The sequence below is a fragment of the Lagenorhynchus albirostris genome, chromosome 10, assembly GCF_949774975.1.
Source record: "Lagenorhynchus albirostris chromosome 10, mLagAlb1.1, whole genome shotgun sequence".
Lineage (NCBI taxonomy): Eukaryota > Metazoa > Chordata > Mammalia > Artiodactyla > Delphinidae > Lagenorhynchus > Lagenorhynchus albirostris.
In genome coordinates, this window is record NC_083104.1 from 83,628,757 (window position 1) to 83,644,550 (window position 15,794).

The 15,794-nt window shown below is 41.1% G+C and overlaps 5 non-coding genes across 5 annotated transcripts; 2 read left to right on the plus strand and 3 right to left on the minus strand.

The window, feature by feature from the left end:
• Positions 1–5,319: 5,319 nt before the first annotated feature.
• TRNAW-CCA (transfer RNA tryptophan (anticodon CCA)) lies at positions 5,320–5,391 on the plus strand. Its single transcript has one exon. It is a non-coding gene; the product is annotated as a tRNA-Trp (tRNA).
• A 2,601-nt stretch (positions 5,392–7,992) lies between these two features.
• TRNAR-ACG (transfer RNA arginine (anticodon ACG)) lies at positions 7,993–8,065 on the minus strand. Its single transcript has one exon. It is a non-coding gene; the product is annotated as a tRNA-Arg (tRNA).
• Positions 8,066–8,379: 314 nt separating this feature from the next.
• TRNAS-AGA (transfer RNA serine (anticodon AGA)) lies at positions 8,380–8,461 on the minus strand. Its single transcript has one exon. It is a non-coding gene; the product is annotated as a tRNA-Ser (tRNA).
• Positions 8,462–12,592: 4,131 nt separating this feature from the next.
• Positions 12,593–12,665, minus strand: TRNAR-UCG (transfer RNA arginine (anticodon UCG)). Its single transcript has one exon. It is a non-coding gene; the product is annotated as a tRNA-Arg (tRNA).
• Positions 12,666–14,659: 1,994 nt separating this feature from the next.
• TRNAW-CCA (transfer RNA tryptophan (anticodon CCA)) lies at positions 14,660–14,731 on the plus strand. Its single transcript has one exon. It is a non-coding gene; the product is annotated as a tRNA-Trp (tRNA).
• The last annotated feature ends 1,063 nt before the right edge of the window (positions 14,732–15,794 follow it).

Genomic DNA, 15,794 nt, shown 5'->3' on the forward strand with positions numbered 1-15,794 from the left:
ATATGCCAAGGTGGCATATTGATTATTTTGCATTAAAGTTACTTGAGAAACGTTCAGTACAAGAAGAATACTCTGACTCTCCTTTTTCTCACTGAGAAAGTTTCCATGGAAAGGTATCCTCCCTATGCCGAGAGGATGGAGGACATCCTTATCTGGGGAGACAGGGAATTGGAGGCTGAGAAAGCTGTATACACAAACTTTGTTACTTCTTCATTAATTTGCTACCCCGAGCAAAAAACCCTTTGTTTTGTCAAATCTTCACAAATAATTGATTATTTGTGTCTAAAAAGGAACATAAACAGCCTGCTTTGGTCACTTCTTAGGTCCTATGCCTAAGGGGCTTCCATATACACCAAATTAAATTTCTTTTTCTCCTGTTAATCTGTCTTATAACAATTTGATTGTTAGACCAGCCAAAATAAACTAGAAGGGTAAAGGAAAATTGTTCCACGCCTACACGAGGGATCTGGAATTTTTTCTGTAAAAGGCTGAATATTATATATTTTTGGCTTTTCTGGCCATGTGGTCTCTGTCATAACTACACTTGTGTTGCAGCCATAGATGAATGGACATGGCTGTGTCCCAATGAAACCTTATTTATTTATGGGCGCTAAAATTTGAATATTATATAATTTCGATGTGTCACAGAATATTCTTCTTCTTTCCATTTATATTCAACCATCTAAAAATGTAAAAACAGCTGTGAGTGATACAAAAACAGATGATGGGCTAGATTTGGCTCAAGGACTATGCTTGCCGACTCCTGCTTTAATCTAACGACTTGACAGTTGAGAACTTTCCCAAGGCCTGGTTTTAAAATTCTACAAAAAAATTGGGAAGTGATTTACTCAAATGAAGGAAATCTGGTGAAGGAACTGACCTTAAACCATAGCTTGACTCTTTGTTAAAGTGCTTTATATTTAATACAAATCAAAATGCATAAGTGAATTATTAGCATTTCTATACCTGCGATCTACTGTGTGTTTTATATACTGGATGCTTATATCTTAAAAAGGAAAACTTTCTATTTAGTGGAATATTTGTAATTTGTTGTTCTCTAAGATGTTTATGCTATAAAACTTAGGCACTTCTATAAATACATATAAAATGTAAATGTGTGTAATACTAGAGTTCTTATAAGTTCTTATAAGTATATGATTATTGTTGTTACTGCATACTAAAAGGAATTGATCCAAAGGGCAAACTCTAATGAGAAGATTCATTTATAGGTTTATTAAAAAAATTTTTTTTGTAGATTTCATACTTTGATCATAGTTGAGGGGGTGGTGGGGTGTGTGGATACTGTGTCAAGTTGCCTGTTGTCAGGTTCATCCCCTACCCTTCTCTTGCTCTGCTCTGTACCACAAGGAACTACATTTCCCAGGCTTCCTTCCCCTCAGGCTTCTGGGTAGGCGTAGCCAATGGGAGGACTGACAAAAGATTGGATTGCGGGAGGAAGGCAGAATCCAGGGCATTTCTCCATCTCTCTGCTTCCTATAGCATTTTCTGCTGCAGCTGCATCTGTTCTCAGACTAGAGCTCCTCCCTCTGGCATCCTAGTTCCTGCTACTCATCCCTGGGTCATCCTCTGTTCTAGCTCCCGCTCTGGGCTCTAACACCACCTCTTCCCATTGTCCCTCCATCTTCAGAAGCAGAACAGCTTCTTGCTGCTGATAATCTCTGCATTACCCTCCTGTGAGTCCCTATACTGACAGCCAGTTCATTTTGCTCTCTCTTACAATGTCTCTTAAATATGGCCCAGACCATCTGCTCCTTGAAGGTTGGGAAGGCAAGCTCTGATATGAAATCATAACTCAAAAGACAGACACCTAAGGACTCTTAAGTGTAAACTTTAATTTTCTCTCCTGAAAAGTCAGGTTACTGACACTGTTAAAGTCCGCTGACCAAAGACCTCCAGGAATACACTTGTAGTCAAAGTTAGGTTTGGGGAGAGAGCACACTGGAGGAATCTTGGGGCATCTAGCTAAAAGGGAGTTGGGAGAAGCTTATTATTCTGAGGAGGGTGTGAGGAAATCAGACATCAGTTATGGATTGGGTGTTGTCAGGAAGCAGGGCAATTCAGTGAGTAGGTATTTCAGTAATCTTTATGTAGGAGGAAGGAGGATTAAAGTGGGGCTGGAGCTGTTACTGGTCAGAAAGCACAGTCACTTAAGCTGGAAAGGGGGTTACTTATCTCTGTGATTGCAGAGTATCCTTATCTCTCTCCTGTTTCAGACATAGTTATGGAGGGACCTTGTCTCCACCTTGTTCTATCACAGGTAACAGAGTGGCCTTGTCTGATTATTGTTGATACTGTAAAACATTGTGTTCAAGTGTCCTGGCATTTAGCTTCCAGCTCCTGGAATTTTTTTTTTTTTTAATAGTTGTGACACCAACCTCACAGACATATTGAGAAGATTGAATATAATTATATAATACCATATGAAAATTCAGAGAAATGTTTTCGGGCACATAGTAAGTGCTTAAAATAAATATTAGCTTCTTCTTATTGTCGTTCTTGCTAAGCAGTGATAGACTAGACCCTGGAGCCAGCTTGTACTGGTTTGCAGGAGCCAACTGTACACATCTCTACCTAGATCAACATTCAATGATTTCAGTGACTTCACAGCTGTAGCTTGAGTCAGCTATGGTAGGAGAATCTATACCAGAATAGTGTTTTTCCCTGGAGAGCTGGTTATTAAACATATCAACATACCACTGCCTGGGATGATCAGGAGCCTCAATAGCCCAGTGAGAAATGAATGTGGAAATGGAAGGGCACTTAAGAAAAGTATTTGTTTTGATTGGAGTCAGAAGACATTGGAAAGTCAGTCTAAAGTAAAGTCATACCTAATATGAAGTCCACATTATTATGAGAATTTTAGGGTAGTATAACATTTGCAGAGCACCACTACCCATTTCTACATTTCTTTTTTTTTTAATGTGTACAAAGCTTTATTTTTTCTTGATCAATATATTTTTATTGAAGTATAGTTGATTTACAATGTGTTAGTTTCTGCTGTATAGCAAAGTGATTGTTATACACACACACACACACACACACATATATATATATATATATACATTCTTTTTTAAAAATATTCTTTCCCATTATGGTTTATCATAGGCTATGGAATATAGTTCTCTGTGCTATACAGTAGGACCTTGTTGTTTATGCATTCTATATACAAAAGCTTACATCTGCTGACCTCAACCTCCCACTCCATCCCTCTCCCAACCCCCTCTCCCTTGGCAACCACCAGTCTGTTCTCTATGTCTGTGATTCTGTTTTTGTTTCATAGTTAGGTTCATTTGTGTCATATTTTAGATTCCACATATAAGTGATATCATACGGTATTTGTCTTTCTCTTTCTGACTTACTTCACTTAGTATGATAATCTCTAGTTGCACATTTCTATATTTCTGCCCAGCTTGGATTTATAAGGTGAGGAAGTGAAGTGCAGGAAGAATCCTAAATTAGTTTACAAAATAATTATACATTATTAACGAGGTAATAATTTTTAGAATTTTGGAGAAATTTGTGTATTTTCTGCCATATGTGTAGCATGTGTGTGCTAATGACTCCCATTACTTTATCACTTGGTGTATTATGAGAAAGATGTAATTCTGATATTTAGAGTTAAGCACTAAAATGTGGGACATTAATAAGCAAGCAATAGTAAAACAGTATTGTATTAGTGATACCAGTTGCTTTATAGCACCCATAAAAAAACCATAGAAAACCCCCCATAAATCTCAGTTTTTCACCTCAATAAATGTTTTTCTCTCAGGCAACATCTAGTGCAGATTGTCTGGCTGGTCTTCACATGGTCACTGAGAGACTATCGTGTGACTTTGGAGTCTAGGACCATGGAGTCCTCTGAGTTTGACAGATAGAAGGCAAAGGGACATAGAGAGGAACCCCCCAAACCAAGAGAGGCTTTCCTGGGTCAAGCGTCAAAGTTTCAAACTGGCCGGTTACAATTCTTTCCACATTCCATTGTCCAGATCTCAGCCACATGGCCGAAACTAATTGCAAGGGAGGCTAGGAAATGGAGTTTAGACTGAATGTTTGGGTCCCCCCCAAATTCATATGTTGAAACCTAATCCCCAGTGTGATGGTATTTGGAGGTGGGGCCTTCTTCGGGAGGTGATTCAGTGGAACCCTCATGAACGGGATTAGTGTCCTTATAAAAGAGACCCCAGAGGACTCCCCGGCCCCTGCCACCACGTGAGGACACAGCCATACTGAACTGCTAATGCCTTGATCTTGGACTTCCCAGCCTCCAGAACTGTGAGAAAGAAATGTTTTTTTTGTTTAAGCCACCTAGTCTATGATATCTTGTGATAGCACCCCAAACAGACCAAGACAATTGTATTTCCAAGAAAAGGAAACAGACTTTGATAACTACTCTAGCAGCCTCTGCTGCAATAATTTACCACGTGTTCTGTCACAGGGGATCCACAACCAAAATGAGGGACATATATCAAGTCTGAGAGTCTGATTTCTTAGAGAGGCCACCATCCCTCTGGGTCAACTTCCTGGTGTTTGTTCTTAGCAGGGAGTGGTAGCCATGCTATGGTGAGGTGGCTGTGGTAGCCAAAGAGGATATGTTATGTGGAGGGCAAGCTGACCTCTCAGACGGGCCCCCAAAGAGGCTGTGCCTTAGCTTTTAGTTTAGTTATTTTCAATAGGTAATCAATAAATATATAAGTAAAATATATGGTATACTAGATGCTGACATACAGTATGCAGCATCTAGCCTAGGAAAAGCAAGGAAAAGAGATAAGGAGAATCAGAGGTACACAATTTTGAGACTACTGGACAGGATATTCTGAAAAATGATCCACTACTGGAAAACAGACGCACCTCTCTCTGAAAATTAAAATTTCCAGTTCTTAATCTTGAAAAATGGGTCCAGAGCTCAGGATTCATTTTTCAGAATATCTTTTTCTAGGAGTTCAAAGCGACCTCTCCCTTATTTACATCTGGGGAAAAAATCTCATTGAGATTCGAAACCCGCCTGCAGTTTCCCAGACAGGCGCTTTAACCAGTCAAACCCTGGTGACGGGATCACTTGCTTCCTCCGGCAAAAAAGATTTCCTGCTCTTCTTAGGGGCAGTTTCAGATCCAGTGATCAGATTAGAAAGAACTCTCGCAGTATGAAATCGATCATTTCAACTAAGGACAAGAGCGGGTGTAAGGAGACGCCGCTGTCGCGCAGATGGGATGCGGCACAATTAAACTTCACTTACTTGGTACAGATGATTAATTTCATAGATCAGGTTGACAGGTAAAGGAAAAGGGGGGCTCCGGCAGGACCTCGTGGCGCAACGGTAGCGCGTCTGACTCCAGATCAGAAGGTTGCGTGTTCAAATCACGTCGGGGTCAACTGTTTTAGTGTCTGTGGGGTGTACTGGTCTATGAAGTGAAACGTAGAGAACGACAAAAATTCCTTCCCTGCTTTCTCCAAAGTTGGATACCCTTAAGACACCTTTATAAAGTAAATAAATACGTAGGTGTACACTACTGTTACGTGCTTCGGGGGTTTTTTCTCTGGGCCCATAAAGATATTTTTATTCTTTTGTTGCAAAAGACATTTTTCTTTCATTGCAAACGTTCTGAATTTCACTCTTCACTAACTCCCAGCCTTCTCTCCACGCTCACTTCTGTGCTCCCCGACCCATCTCCTGACCCACGTCTGCCTCCAACCGTCAGGAGCTTAAGCAGATCTTCTCAGACAACTAGTCAGATTCGAGGGGGTGACCTCAGCTCACCTGCTTCACACCTGGGTCAGCTTTTCCTTGCTAGAGAGCTTACATAGCAAGCAGGTTCGTGGCTCTCTGCGATTCCCCTGCTCCTGCAAACCATGGAAAGAGTCAGTTCATTTCCGTTTGCAGAAAACCTGAACGTAGTTTTTTGTTTGGTTTGTTTTCTTTTGCCAAATTGAGACTAGAGGAAATGAACCATTACATCAGAGAAAGTTAATCCTCTGGGCTAGAAGTTCCCTGAACCCCCTAAAACTCTATGTTAAAAAAAAATGTACAGGAATGTGCATTTTTTCTTACCTGGGACTTGAGAACCCTCCAACAGATTATGAACGGTCACATGACAGCATGGAAGAAAGGGAAAGCACAATTATTTCATCAGAGCCTATTATTTTGTATAACTTAGAATGACTTTAAAACATGACATATGGAATATCAGCAGATATTTTGTTATAGATGTAATGTACACATTCACATAGCACCTAGTAACAGACATTACATCTAAGCATGCCTTTGTGCATGGGGAAGAGTATCCAAAGTAATCTTTAACCATTTCTTATTAGCCCTATTCTTAGTAGTTAGTTCAGGGCCTTGGCCATCACATCACACAAGACAGATTCCTGGTATGGGGGAAGAGAAAGAGAGACAGAAACAGAGAGAGAGACAGAGCGAGAACACATTTAATTCTGCAGGTTGGGAAAAAAAAAAGTCTGAAAAAAGCTGAATACTATGTGAGGGTGTGTGTGTGTGTGTGTGTGTGTGTGTGTGTGCGCGCGCGCGCGCGTGCGCGCGTCTGTGTGCGGCTGTGTTTGTTTACCGCAGAGTGGCGCAGCGGGAGCGTGCTGGGCACATAACCTAGAGGTCAATGGATCGAAACCATCCTCTGCTAAAGGCGGTTACTTTTCCTCCTGAAGAGACCTTTGGGAGAAGAGAGTTTATTAAGAAAATTTGCCTTCTGTACATCCTCTTTGGTGAGGTGTCTGTTGAGATCTTTGGCCCATTTTTTAAGCATATGAAAAGCATATATCTTGAGAAGAATACAAATTAATACAACAATGAGATACCACTACACATCTATTAGAAGAGCCAAAATCCAGGACACTGAACACCAAATGCTGGTGAGGAGGAGGAACAACAGGAACTCTCATTCTTTGCTGGTGGGAATGCAAAATGTTAGAGCCACTGTGGAAGATGGTTTGGGAGTTCATACCATCCAGCAATTGCCCTCCTTGTTAGATTGCCCAAAGGAGTTGAAACTTACGTCCACACAAAAACCTGCACACAGATGTTTATAACAGCTTTATTCATAATTGCAAAAACTTGGAAGCAACCAAGATGCCTTTCAGTAGGTGAATGGATAGATAAACCGTGGTACGTGCAGACAATGGAATATTATTCAGCATTAAAAAGAAATGAGCTACCAAGCCATGAGAAACATGGAGGAAACTTAAATGCATATTACTAAGTGAAACAAGCCTATCTGAAAGGCTACATACTGTATCATTCCAATATACGACATTCTGGAAAAGGCAAAACTATAGAAACAGTAAAATGATCATTGGTTGCTAGGGGTTGGTGAGGGGAAGAAGGATGAATAGGCAAAGCACAGAGGATTTTTCAGGCAGTGAAAATCCTCTGCGTGATACTGTAACGCTGGGTACATGTCATTCTACATTTGTTCAGACCCATAGAATGTACAACATTGAGGGTAAACAATAATGAAAACTGTGGACTTTGGTCCATAGTAGATTCATCGATTGTAGCAAATGTACCTGCTCTGTTGATAATGGGGGAGGATATGCATGTGTGAAGGTGTGTGTGCTTTCCTCTCAATTTTGCTGTGAACCAGTAACTGATCTAAAAAACTAAATCTTAAAAAAAGAGAGAAGAAAAAATTGCTATCTAGAAGTCTTCTCTTTGTGAGACTTCCAATCTTAACTCTCAAAAGAATGATGCATTTGAAAGGTCTCTTTTAATTTCCCTCACACATCTAATGTAAGGATTCATCAGCTTCGAAAACAATCAGTTTAGGGATGTGATTTAAAGAAAATGCGTGTATGTAAAAGAAGAGTAGCGAACTATAGCTGAAGTCTGTTTATTAACATTTTTGTCATTTTGTATAAAGTGATATTATAAAATAAATACATTTTTAAATTAAAAAAAATTAACGCAGAGGCCTGGGAAAGATGGGAATTTGTGGAACTTCGAAGAGTTACAAAAGTGACGAGCCAGCCAGGAGTCGAACCTGGAATCTTCTGATCCGTAGTCAGACGCGTTATCCATTGCGCCACTGGCCCACCCGTAGCCATCGGTAGCTTACACTTTTAGAAAAAGGAAGTAGCGGCATTACTGTTGCTCTAAATATGAATGTGTGAAATCTTTCCTTTCAGCTTGCGAACCTCAAAACCTCAGAACTAAACTAAAAGAAAGTCTTACTGGTTCTTCTTTCTCACTCATGCAGTAGGATTCCTTCGTGGTCTATGCGAACTCTGTTTTGATGTAGCTTGTAAAAGGTCTGAGAGAATGTTTAATATTTTAAAAAGTAACTTGAAGGTCAGTCCTACCAGGCAGGTAGGATACACAGACCTTGAACGTTGTAAAGAAGACAAAGCGTAGTCGGCAGGATTCGAACCTGCGCGGGGAGACCCCAATGGATTTCTAGTCCATCGCCTTAACCACTCGGCCACGACTACACACACGACCATATCTATTCTTCTTCATGTTACTATATATCATTTATTCTAAGCTACTTCAGTATTTAGTAATTAAAAAGGGCAAAACAGAGGAGGCTAAGTTCTGTTAATAGTTGATGGAACTGAAGAGGATTCAACCAACTTCAATTCCACCATGTGGTAAACTAAGAATGCTCTTTGGTCTTTTCTAGAAAGCAAATCACCATATATTGCAATACTTCAAAAATCCCTATTTTTGCTGGAGCAGGAGATTTATCCTCAATAAATAATCCGACAAAGCTGCTCCTTACAGGTACCCTATGTCTTCAGACATTTAGTCTAGTGCCTGGAATATAGTAAGGGCTCAACAAATGTCAGCAGCTATTGTAACCCTCATTTTAAAATTCAAGAATGAGGATCTATCAAAATGTTCTACAGGGAACCCCATCTTCTGTCTCTCTGTAAAGCTAAAAATATTTTAAAGCAGTAGATAGAATATTTTTGAATAAAATAGGAAATTAGAAAATATTTCTGAGAATCAGATCCACTTCATTGCACGGGGCCTTTTCTCACAAGAGGAAAAACAACTTTATCTGATACTCTATGGATAATGTTTAAAAATATTTGCAAAGACCACCTCCAAAGCAAGAACATAACCCCAGGATCTCCACTTTTCTGAAACTACACAACCATTATCACAATCTTATCTGTATGTGTATGTATGTAGTTGTATTAATGTGCGAGTAGAAGATTTTGTTTTTCATCAACAGCTTCATTCCATGAACAGAAGAAGGACAGGGCATGATGGATAAACCACAGCTTATGTGTGATGGATTGAAAATTATCTCCAGCCCAGACCTCTCTTCTGGGCTCCAGAATTGGACACAATTGTCCTAGTTATTTCTTTTTGCATGTCAATGGGCATCTCAAAAGCAATACGTCCCCAAACGAATGCTCTATCCTTTCCCCCAAAACTTGAAACTCCTCCAACAACCCAAATTTTTGACAGGAGCACCCAGGTACCAAACCCAAAGACTCAGAAGTCCCCTTATCCGTCCTCTCTCTGATTTTCTCTCCGCAGCCCACAGGTTACCAGGTCTCTGGTTCAACCTCCTAATTTTTTCTCAGATCTGGTTCTTCCTCCCAACCGTCAGACCCACTTTCTTAGATAGGGTTCTAACAGTTTCTCATAGGAGTTACTGCAACGACTTCTTGGAAGTCTTTTGGCCTCCGGTCCCTTGTCCCTGAACAGATTCATTCATTTCTTCATTGTTTCAAAATTTTTATTCTGGGCACAATCGCATGCCAGACACTTGACTAGGTGCTGCTCACTCAGTGGAGAGCAAGAAAAGTGTGGCCACTCTTCTGAGGGATTTCTAGAATAAACAATTACAGAAGTAAACACTTACCATTGAGTATGACAAGTGAGAGGTCCACTGTGCCGTTGTAGCCCACAGGAAGAGTGTAGATCCCAGTCATGAATATCTTAGGTGGCTGCCTGGAGAGAGTCACTCATTAGACTCCAAGTTTCACAAAGAAATATTCCTGTTATACCTTTATTACTTTTGAATGGGCAAATGGACACTCAGTAAATATATGTGGAATGAATCATATTTAAACTCAGATCTGAAGGATGTGTGGGAGTGAGCCAGACTGAAGAGGGGAGTGGTGGTCTAGACTTAAACCTCATAGAATAGGGGAGAAATGGAAGACAGTGCTGTCTGGCTGGAATGTTGCTTTTTGGAGGCGTACAGAGAGGGGCAGCAATGAGAGATAACACGAGAGACGTAGTTTAGGGCAGATTACGTAGGTAGGGCTATGTCAACACTAACTGCTGTGTTCACCTGAGAACGCAAATCAGATTGGGTCCCTTCCCTCCTTTAAAGTCTTTAAAATTACTCTGTAGCCGGCGGGGAAGATCACAGATGGCATAGGAGGCCCTCATCACGGGCATCTATCTAACCTTCTCAGCTCTCTTTCTGGCCACTCTGTCAAGGGAGCCTGGACTCCTGAAGCATAAAGGATCTGCCCTTCCTCACAGGGTGCTGATTTCTTGCTGCTGACCCTCTGTTTTGTCTCCTAGGAGCCCTGTACTCTTCCGTCAGAGCTTTTCTTTAAACAGGACAGCTTCTGTCAAGCTTTTTTTTAAAAAAAATTAAACTTTTATTATAAAAATTTTCAAACATTTAAAAAAATTGAAAGAATAGGGAATTATGTGTATAGCCACCACCCAGATTCAATAATTGTTAACATTTTGCCCTCTTAGTCTTATCTGCCTTTTTCTGCTGAATCATACGAAATTCATTTGAAGACATCATACCCTATACACATAAACATGTATCATCTAAACATGTCTCATATAACCACAATACCATTATCATAAATAAAAAAATCTAGCAATTCTTTATAAAAACATCTCATACCCTGTCCTTATTTCAATTTCTTTAATATGTCTTTTGGAGCCAGTTTCTCTTACCCGGATGCCACCAAAGTTCATTCACTGTTTTGGGTTGTAATGTTTCCTTAGTTCCCTTTAGTTTAGAACAGGCTTCCAGCTTTCTGTTGATGTTGTTATTGTTTTGACATTGACATTTTAAAAAGTCCAAGCCTCTTCTAGAATGTCCCACATTCTGAATTTGTCTCACTGACTCCTCATGGCAACTTTTAGTTTATTCCTCTAAACTAGAAGTTAAATCTAAATGATTGGTTAGAACCCTTTGATGGCTTACATTAGATTCAGGTTAAAAATTGTGGGCTTGACACTGTGCACTTTATAAAGTACTTCACATCAGGAGGCACTTGTCAGGACACCCCACTAATGGTGAAGATAAAGTAGTGCCCCCAGGGTTCTTTCTTTTTCTCTTTGCAACTAGCAAATAATCTTGGGGTGATACCTGACTACACACATATTGTTTCCCAATAACCTATTCCTAAGGGTTTTAAGATCATTAATGCTCTTTTCCTGGGTCTATTATTTCTCTAAGGATTACAGATGGTGAACCTTCTACCATTTTCCTGCATTTGTTAGAAGGCAGTTTGGCAAATTTGTTGACGTTTTTCTTGCCTTTCCCTGAAGCCTGGACTTCCCTCGGGGTTCTACGGCAGCTTCACATTTCCCCTGCTGTAACAGTCTTAGAACGCAGGTAGTACAAACTTCTATGTATAAAACAAATAAGCTACAAAGATATGTTGTACAGCACAGGTAATATAGTCAATATTTTATACTTTAAATGGAGTATAACCTATAACAATTTTTAATCACTATGTTGTACACCTGAAACTAATATAATACTGTAAATCAACTATACCTCAACAACAAAAAATATGTACATTCAAAATATAAAGTAAGCTGATGGACTAAGTGTCCAATGGAGAAATTTCGTTGTAAAGATAACTAAATCAACCCCATCTCCGAGGAAGCAAACTGCACCTGCAAAAAAAAAAAAAAAAGAAAAAAAAAAGAAAAAAGAAAAGGAAAAAAAAGGACGCAGGTAGTTGGCGCTAAATCATGAAAGGCTGTGTCTGAGGTATTTGCACCATCGTCGAGTGGGCTGGAAGAACCTGAGAGACGTCATGCAGCTATAAGGTCCAGAATGGTTTTCACATTCGAGTGTGTATAGGACTCAGTTTTGGGTAGTTGGTTAAAACACAGATTCCTGAGCCCCACTCCCCAAATTCTAATTTTGTAGTTCAAGCGTAGTGCTGAGACGGAACTGGGACTGGCTGGGAAACCTTGCATTTCTAAGAAGCTCCCGGATGTTGCCACTGGTCCGCAGACCAAATTTTGCTGAGAGCAGACCGGGAGAACCGAGAACCGACTGTTTGGTGGATACTGTGGAGACCGAGATAAGCAGACACTGGATGGGTAAAAAGAAACAAAAACAAAGGAAAGGGTGTGGAGCGGAGGTACATGGAGTATAAAACTATCAAGATTTCTGATTACCGACTTTAAGAAAATTGTGTTATTAAGAATGATCACCATGCATGTCCTCAGGTATAACTAAGAAAATTGTTTTATTAAGAATTATAACCGTGCAGGAGATTTCTGATTACCGGCTTTAACTAAGAAAAACTAAGAAAATTGTTTTATTAAGAATGACCACCATGCATGTCCTCAGGTAGTTTCTGAGTAGTAATAGGTTAACCCCATAGCAACCACGAAGGGATTCGAACCCTCAATTTTCTGATCCGAAGTCAGACGCCTTATCCATTAGGCCACGTGGTCTTGCAGCAGTAATGGTGCTCTGGGTAATTTGTGCAAAGAAAATAATCTCAACTATAATTGTAACACTGAAATTATTATTGCAAACGAAAGCATTTCCAACGCCTCAAAAATCTTACAGTCTAGCTGGGGAAACAAATTGAACCTAACGGTCAAAAGCACGGCAAAGTTACAACCGACGTAACTACCAAGAAGTTATAACTAATAATAACAAATAATAGAGTGCTTTATTAGTGCTTTATCTTCTTTCAGTTCCTCAGTTTACCTTTTGATGGAAATCAGGGAGAAAGGCCACAGCAGGGAAGGAGCGCTTGAGCTGAGAGCTGAAGGAGAGGAAAAGATAGAGCCGGATTGCTTTACATACTCAGGGAACCACCGCTGCTTGGCGGTGCTTTCAGGTAAAGATTGTGGATGAAAGGCAAGAATTCACTTTTGTGCACTCCAGAAATCCCACTCAAAACAACTCTAAAACATAAATTCAAATTGAACCAAAAGTTCGGGAGAGGAGATAATAGCAACAAAATTATGTAATCTGGAGAGCCGATTGAAGCGTGATAGCTGACTTGTCAGACCCGAGAAAGCTGAATCCTAAAGAGGTCGTGTAGGAAAAGCGAAGGGGCTATGAGATTTACACCACAGAACCTCCATCCTCACACTCCATGCCAGGCTCAGGAACTGTCAGCAGTAGCTTCACCTGGGAACTGCCTGTTAGGAGCTGAATTGTGTCCTCGTGTCTCCCCCCCTACCCCAAATATGTCGAAGTTCTAACTCCCAGTACCTCAGAGTGTGACTTTGTTTGGAGATAGGGCTTTTAAAAAGGTAATTAAAGTAAAATGAGGTCATATGGGTGGACCCTGATACAATGACTGGTGTCCTTATCAAAAAAAGAACAGGACACAGACACACAGAGGAAAGACCACGTGAAGATGCAGGGAGAAGACCGCCATCTACAAACCTGTTGACAGGGTTGTTCTCGGACTTCTAGCCTCCAGAACTGTGAGAAAATAAACTTGTTGCTTAAGCCACTCAATCTGGGGTCCTTTGCTAGGGCAGCAAACTAATACCACATTGCCCCTCCACCATCCTGGAAGAAGACTGAAAGTTAATCTTTCTTTTTTTTTTGAGTGAGCAAAGTTTCGGGTGGCTAGGCTGGGGCAGTATTCTCAAACTTTTCCCTGCATCACAATCAGGGAGGACTTGTTAAAACACAGAGTGCTGGGGTCTGCCTCCAGAGTTTCTGATTCTGTAGGCCTGGGGTTTGGCCGAGGACTTGTATTGCTAACAAGTTCCCGACTGATGCACGTTTTAAGAATCACTGGCTGGAGGAAGATCTATGAGCATAGGGCTGGTAGAAAATGGCAAGATCTCAGTAAATATTAGCGATTTGCTTCGAGTTGTTGTGAAGCGAATGGCACGTGTACACTGTAGAGACCCGAAGGCCCACGAAATCCCACTGAGAAGTGAGAGTTTCGGGAAGACATGCCATCTACGCTAGGCTTTGAGGATAAAGCAGCTTTTCACCAGGTTGAGAATGAGGTCAGGCGAGCGCTGAGAAACGAGGGGAGGAGGAGTGGGGGGCGAGGCCTGACACCGCAGGGCAGGGCAAGGCTGGTAGTCTTTTTTCAGAAGAGGAGAAGTCTAGTGAATTTATAGGAAAAGTGGTAGTTCGAACATCGTGGCAATTCTTACTCCTGTTTCATTGCGGATCTAAACTCAGTACGTACACAGTTTTTCTCAAAACAGGAAAATTCCGACAAGTGGAAAGATCGAACGCGAGAAACCACTGAGTTTCCCCTACATGGAGCACTTGGGCTTTTTGGATTAATATTTAATCTGGTTAATCCCTTATCTTTTTCCACCAAGCATTAGCGAAGCTATGAATAGTGGCGAGAAAAATGATCAAATCTACCAATAAAAAGGAATAAACCTTTAGAACCTGGGGCGAGGAGAAAGCATTTTTAAAATTCTAATGTAGAAGAAAGGCTACTTATCTCCGTGACCTCGTGGCGCAACGGTAGCGCATCTGACTCCAGATCAGAAGGTTGCGTGTTCAAATCACGTCGGGGTCAGGATCTTGGGTTGTCTTTTGGGTAGGGGGAGAAATGAAGAGCATGCGGCTTCATTCCTCTTGGGCATGTGTAGTCGGCCTTGAGACCAGTTAAGGCTTCCAAGCCCAAGATGAGATAAAGAAGACAGAGTAGCTGCTCTGACAGAGTTTCAGTGGCATACGTTTGCCCTTAACTTGCCATTGGAATTCTAGAACGAGGACGAATTCCCCTAATGGGCAACTTTCTTTAACCGATTTAATTTAAACACTCTCCTTTTTGGCACCAGAGAATGCATAGTCTTCTGGTTTCCCTATCTTCTATGATTGTTTGTTTCTGCGTCTTTAACTGCTGAGGACCACTAAGGCCCTAAAATGTTGGCATTTTCCCAGGCTCACCCTCGGCGCTCTTTTGCCTCCTGACTGTTCCTTTGCCTATCTGTCTACAAGAAGTCGTGCGTTTTTCTCAGATGCATTGCCCGCCACTACCCCGCTGAGCCTGGAACCTGGAACCATCCTGGACACTTCTTCTTCTTCTCCTCCTCCCCCTCCCCCTCCCTCCCCCTCCCTCCTCCTCCCTCCCCCTCCCTCCTCCTCCCTCCCCCTCCCTCCTCCTCCCTCCTCCTCCCCCCACCCCGCTCCTCCTTTTCCCAATCCGATCAGGGAGTTGGGAGTTTTGCCTCCTAAAGTGTTATATCCCATGTATCCTCTTCTCTTCTTTACCACATGGCCTCCTTCCTTCCATCATACGTCTTGCCCGGGTATTGACATGAACCTCTTTAGTCTTCTTCCCAGACCTCCTCTTTCTCAGTTAGATCAGTGTCCTTATTACACTTTTTTTAAAAAATGCAAATCTTATCCTGACATTCCCCAGCTTAAAACAAAATAATAAGCAACCGTTCTGATTAACCCTGTCACAGAGGTCTTCTTTCAGTTCCTCAAATGGTGTTGCTCCGTCCCAGGGCAGGGCCTCACTTTCTTTTCCTCTGATAGTGTTAAAGAGAAATTGCACTGAACACTTGTTAAAAAGGATCTGACAGCTTTTTATTCAAGCTAGGCTAGTAAGAGACTCCAGTACACAACTGAAC